Here is a 6,708-nt window from a genome sequence, read left to right on the forward strand (position 1 = left end):
ATGGTAAGTCCTTAATTTTTTTGCATTTGGATCTTGTGATTCCTGGTTGATGGGGATGTATGTAGATAGATCAAATTCTCATGTATTAATACACTTTTCAGCTATCTTAAGAATACAGACTACTATATATTGCAATGCCTAGTCTCCCTTAAAAAACTAAGTTAAATATATTATGCTGTACATGCACACATGGCTTATATTTCAAAATGCCTGTGTTCATGGCCATTCTACCTTGGGAATGACTAGCTGGGATAAGGTGTAGCACATGGACATAAATAAGTTTGGTGTTTTTTAAAGATCAAAATATGTAAATAGAAGACAAAGTTGAACTTATTGAAAACATAAACCTTTATTTGTCCACTACAAACTGTAAAAACTAATTGTGCTATGTAGGACTAAAAGTGGTTCTTTGGCTCGTGATCATAGTGGTACCTCTTTTATCCCTATATAGCACCAATAATTTGAAAACCAAAAGAGGTTCTATAAAAAGTAGGTAGAATAGGTGCTATATATATCACTTAAATTGGTTCCCCTATGATTACGAGCCAGATTAGTACTTTTAGTGTTTCATAGCACCATTTGTTCATGCCGATAATGTTATTAACTCGTATTAAGTGTAATCTGAACATGAAACTAAGGCTCACAGGTAGGTAGCATGTCTTCTTACTGTAAAGTAAGCAAATCAAATTAATTAATACAAAATATATTAAAATAAATAAATAATTTAGAAAATAAAAGTGGTGAATTAAGTTACCATGTACTATACGCTTACATATACGTACAGGACTTTCTTATCTGATAAGAAATGGGAAAAGAAGAAGAACACATTTGGCAGGTGGAATTGAACTTCTATTCCAAAAGTGGTGGGGCAAATTTTGATCCTGAAATATGTAATAAAATTGCAGGATGTGCACATGCAAAGTAGATGAAGCGACCTTGAAAAAGGTGATTTTAGCGCAATTTAAGCTTAGCAAACCCATGTTATGGTACAGTTCATGTCAGGTTTAATTATTGTTGGACTGTTTAATTGTGATTTTTGCCAGCGAAATCCTTTTTAAATCCTTTTTGATGTATTCATACCCATCTAATACGAGCCCTGTGCCCGTATGATGGGTCCCAAGGATGTCGTGTAGATGGAAAAAGCAGCGGTCCATGCACTGATCCCTGAGGGACTTCATTGATCTTATGGTGAGAAGTGCACAGCAAGCTGAAGAAAGGAAAAGCAGATCATCAGTTATTTATTGCTCCTAAATTCACAGTCACAGGGGAAGTGCAGATTGAGGGAAAATTATTCACCATGAGCATGAACTTTATCAGGTGCTTTCGTTGAAAACACCCATTAGCAGGTCCTTTGAACGTAAGCGATTTATAATTAGCCTACAGCAAAAAGCCCACCAAGACATCTTGTGTTATCAAACAGACAAAGGCAAATGAACCTTAGATCTGCTTTGCATCATTTACACATTTTTGAATTTGGCAGATGCTTTTATCTTACAGACCATTTCAATCAAACTCATGACCTTTGCATTGACCTTAGGCCCCAGTTACACTGCAGCTCTTGATACGCAATTCTGATTTGTTGCCTATATCTGATTTTTTCGACCGTCCATTTACATGTACTTTCAATTGTGACACAAGTCCGATTTACTTGTTTACACTTGCCAAACGATTTGAAACATTGCGCATGCGATTGTTTTTTGGCGGATGAGGACAAAGAAAGCCATCATATGCTTTGATTGTGTCCTCCTCGACCATTGAGAGGAATATCTGGGTGCGAGAGAGATCTCAGGACTGGTCAAACGTCATAAAACTGCAGACAAGTACCAAATTGTCACCATTTTAATTAGGTACATACCGCAGAAAATCCGATCTCCCTTTTAAACATGACTGTCACATTGACATCAACCTTATCCGATTTATTTCCAAATATGAATGAGGCCTGAAACTGATCTCGAAATCCGAATGCATTCGTTTTTTTTCCTGTTTACACTATGGTGGGTCATATCTGATCTGTGTCACATTGGAGGAAAAAATTTGGTCACATTTAAATCACAGTTAAACGGGGCCCCTAGAGTTGTTTGTGCAATGCTTTGCTTTCACTACACTCTAAAAATATTGGGTTCTTTCAACCCATCATTGGTTAAAAAACACACAAACCCAACATTTGCGTAAAATTACCTTGAGAATGTTTAAATTTGACCCAATAATCGGTTGAAACGAGCCAGCATAGGTTAATTCATATCACAACAGTTGGGTTTGTCCATTCTTGACCCAACGATGGGTTCAAAGAACCCAACATTTGTTAGAGTGTAGGAACATGTGTATAAAGGCCATCAGATCATTTTAAAAATGTTTTTTTTTATTCAGTTTCATAGCAAACTTGTATTAAGTACAACTTTTCTCTTTGATATTGTTGTCGTTGAGAGGAAAAACCATCCAAACCACGAAAATTCCCTACAGGAATGTTCTCAAACAGTTGTCAAAACGGAACCTAAAAACAAACACTCATTGCTGATATGTTGTATATGAAACAAAGGCTAAAAAAAACGTTGTCCGGTACAGGTCTCACCTGTTAGTTCAGCTTCAGATGGTCATGGTGTGTGTGCGCTTAATCTTTTGTTATGTCAGTTGAATATGCAGTATGTGAAAAAACTGATGTTTGGTTTGTTGTCAAGTGAGAAAGGTTGCACGGATGCTGTTCAGTGGTCTGTTGAACCCCATTATGTTCGCAACCAGCAGCTGATTTAGTTGCTGAGAGATTGAAGAAAATGTTAACATTAGCAGTGATGTGTGACATCTCAAAGGGCCTTTTTTTAATAAACCAAACCATGCTACCAAAGTATAAATTGGTGTGCTGTAGGTAAAAAAAAGAGTTGGGGAAATTCAAGTGGGTGCTTAAATATAGTAAACCCTGGGAGGATAAAAGTAAATTCTGTCAACCAGAGCTCACCTGTCAAGTTTCAGTGAGACAACGACAGAGGTCTCAGGTGCAGACAGCGGGTAAGGTAACAAAGAATCTTTAATAAAAGACCAGCAAACAAAAACCCACAATGGGGAAAAACAGGGCACGACAGAAATAATAAATGAAAGGTACACAGGAACTAGACTAACTATACTTAAACTGACAAATACTTAATACAATACTTGACAAGATGGCAATAGACTAACATAAAACTACACTTACTTTGACTAAGACTAGTGGAAATCTCAAAGGTTCGAATAGGACACCGACAACAGGACATGGAACAAAACGAACTAGCACATGACAGCAGAAACGAGGGCATATACTGTATATACGGGAATCAAAAACAGGATAATTAAAGAAACAAGTGTAGGGGATGAAACACGGATGGGAAGGTAACAAGGAAACGAGATGGCGGGAAACGAAGACGCAGACCGGAGAGAGAGTGTCAAAAACCGATAGGTTCACCATCTCTCCCTCCACACAAAACCTAAGGCTATGCCATGACTCCGCCCCAAGACAAAGAATAGACATGACATTTACCTATTTTTGCTTTCCACTTTATTTTCCTTTCACAGCAGATTGAAAGTGATTTTGAATCAATAAAAGTGTTATTCTTAGGTGAGCTTTGTATAGGATGTGGTTTGTATTGACAGAACACATATGGATTAAAGACAAAGGGTGAATGTTAAAGTGCATCTGTTGGGTTTACAAACTAAAGCATTTATTTCTTTTTTGGTTATTTTGGAATCGTTATAATTGACATAATATGACATTTGCTCTCATCAGAGGCAAAACAATCGAATTACACTTGTTCTGAAGAGTGGGTGGGTCGATAGAGTTGGAGCTAGAGGCGAAAACACCATGTACCCTGATGGCCTGTTGATGTGACTATGCAAATGCCTTTCCCCCTTCGAACGTTCATGAAAACTGTTCCTTGGGCATCAAAAAGGGCACTTGGGCAAATGGGCAGGGCACTCATATCCCCTCAACCCCCTATGCGCATTCCTGTAAAAGCGTCTTTGATAACAAGCATTGATCACGCTGTTGCATTAGTCAGAGAACTTGATCAACTTCATTAAACCCATGGAGCCAGAACGCACAAGCATTGCAAAAATGCAAATTTCCAGGTGCTTTATGTTGTCAATCTGAGAAAGTACAAAAAGTCAACAATAACCCACTCGGGAGAATTTGGGGAAAACAGGTTATTTCCACGAGCATGCATGCAATTTACATGCAGAAAAGTTGATTGATTTGATTTTTATTTTATTTATTTATTATTTTTGTATTGCATCAATGCAGACCTCCCAAAGACCTCTTGTTTTTGTGTCGTAAACCCACAGATGGAACATAGATGCAGATATGCACTGTGACCCACGTACATGCTCTGAATAAGATATGCTGTGGTCGTCTTGATCATGTAGGTCAGTTCAGTGCACAGAGCGTGTTGTATTTGATGTGGTGTAAGGATGCTTCTAAAGTTGAAGATGTGTTATAGGCAGAAGGTGTTATGTGTTATGCATACGCTGTGTTCAGTATGCGGGTGAAGATACACCCTGTTTACATCATAGAGCTGAAACTTCATCTTGGCGGCCTACACAGATACAATAACATTAGTGTAATCTACAGATGCAACATCACAACTTTCAGTGAATAATGACAATGTCCTGCTGTAGTGTCCAGTCTTTTAGTTTTTATGTTCTTTCTATGTTAGAAATGGCACGCTAGCATCTTATGCATTTGTTTATTTCTGACGTAAATAAACAGCAGGATGATTTGATGAAAACCATTAGCAGCCTTAAATACTTCCAAGAAATCTTTAATTGGTCTCATTACATTTTCCAAACAAAGGGACTTACATTGCATTTTACCATATACATTTATGCATACTGTATGTGCTATACCCTGGGATCGAACCCACAACTTTGAATTGTTAAGACAATGCTCTTACCACTGAGCTACAGGAAAGCTATATTAATTGAATGCGCTCTTGTTTTTCTCGTTTTCTCATGTCAGGCTTCTTTGGGTTGTTTTTTTTTAAGGTCATGCTCTTTAAGGTCATGCTCTTGTGTATATCTGTAACTCGTGTTTATAAACCTCTTGGTTTTCCCACAAATGAGAACTGAAATTCGATTGACATAGTTACATGGAATAACCGCTTCAGGATACTTTGAGAGATATCCCAGACATTCATTCTTTCAGAGAATGAGGAGGTTTCTTTGTAAAGATAATGCAGTGAAAATGTAATTCACAGGCTGGCAGCTGTAGTCATTACGAAAGAGAAAATATTAAACAACTATAAAGGAATTTCCCAAAAAACATGTTTGGGTCTTATAAGGGGCCTTCCTGCACATAGACCACTACACAATATGTAAACACTGGTCCAGAGGCACTTGTGCTTTCATATGTTTTTTTTTTATTAAACCAACATCCATCCATCCATTTTCTACTGCTTATCCGAACTACCTCGGGTCACGGGGAGCCTGCGCCTATCTCAGGAGTCATCGGGCATCAAGGCAGGATACACCCTGGATGGAGTGCCAACACATATTAAACCAACATATATAATTAAATCTTAATGATATTCTCTTATAAACCTTCTGTTGCTTGTATTTTTTTAATGTTAAAACTGAAACAGGAAGTTCTTCTGTACCATAAATGGATTAGTGTTGCTTGGGTTTTCCAAAGTGGTCTTTAGTTTATTTAAGGTATCTTTATGGCCACATATTTGAGTCCTGGAAGTTTTTAAAGTTTATTACATGTAGAAGAAGGTGAGAGCCAGAGGTGTAGAATGATCAGGGACTTTCAGACAAACAGTCTGTCATGATCCCACCATCATGTCATGTTTATTCTTGGCCTTGCGGTGGAGTCATGGCATTGCCTTGGGTTTCGTGTGAGAAAGACATGGCTTTGTTTATATATTGACTTGCCATGCGCTTTCTCGTGTCTCGTCGGTGTTTCCCGACCTTTTGTCTCGTTAGCTTTCCCTTAGTGTTTAACACCCGTCACCTGGTCCCTATTAATTATCCTGTGTTTGTTCCCCATAAATACTCCTCTTGTGTCATTGTCCTGTGTAGGTCATTGTGCGCGCAACTGTTTATGCGCGCGCGGTTGACTGCCACTGCAAATTGTACCGCTGTGTATTAGATAACCTCCTTGTCAAGTAAGTCCAGTTTATTGTTAGTTCACTTCAGTCTTTTCAAGTTTATATCTAGTGTTTGTTAGTTTAGTTTAGTATAGTCTGTCTCCGGTCCAGTTTTGTTTCTTGTTTCCCCACCCCACCCCCCCCCCCCCCCCCCCGTGGGTCTTTGTTTTGAGTTTCTATTTGTAAATAAATCCTTTTGTTATCCCCCATCCGTGTCGCTGCCTGCATTTGGGTTTTCCCCCACACAAATCATGAAACCTTATGTGCATTAACAACAAATGATCTCACGAGAACCGATGATGAAGTCTGATTTGTTTCTCTGTGAATGTGTCTATTATTTGTATGACCATATCTTTACTGTAAAAATAAAGGGTTGTTTGTTACAGTCTGTGTATGTCAGCCCTGTGCGTTTATTCTTCTGTGTTTTAAAGTATATCCAGTTTTTCCCTAGAAATAGAGAGGTATTGTGTGCTTTTAAATAACAGCAAGCCTGTTTATGGTTCTGAATGAATGTGAATACAATACATATGATGAATCCACACCCACACTCACACCCCCAAACTCCGTGTTTTCAGAGTGTCGACGAACTGAAATAACTTCG

This window comes from Triplophysa dalaica, chromosome 10 (assembly GCF_015846415.1).
Source record: "Triplophysa dalaica isolate WHDGS20190420 chromosome 10, ASM1584641v1, whole genome shotgun sequence".
Classification (NCBI taxonomy): Eukaryota; Metazoa; Chordata; class Actinopteri; order Cypriniformes; family Nemacheilidae; genus Triplophysa; species Triplophysa dalaica.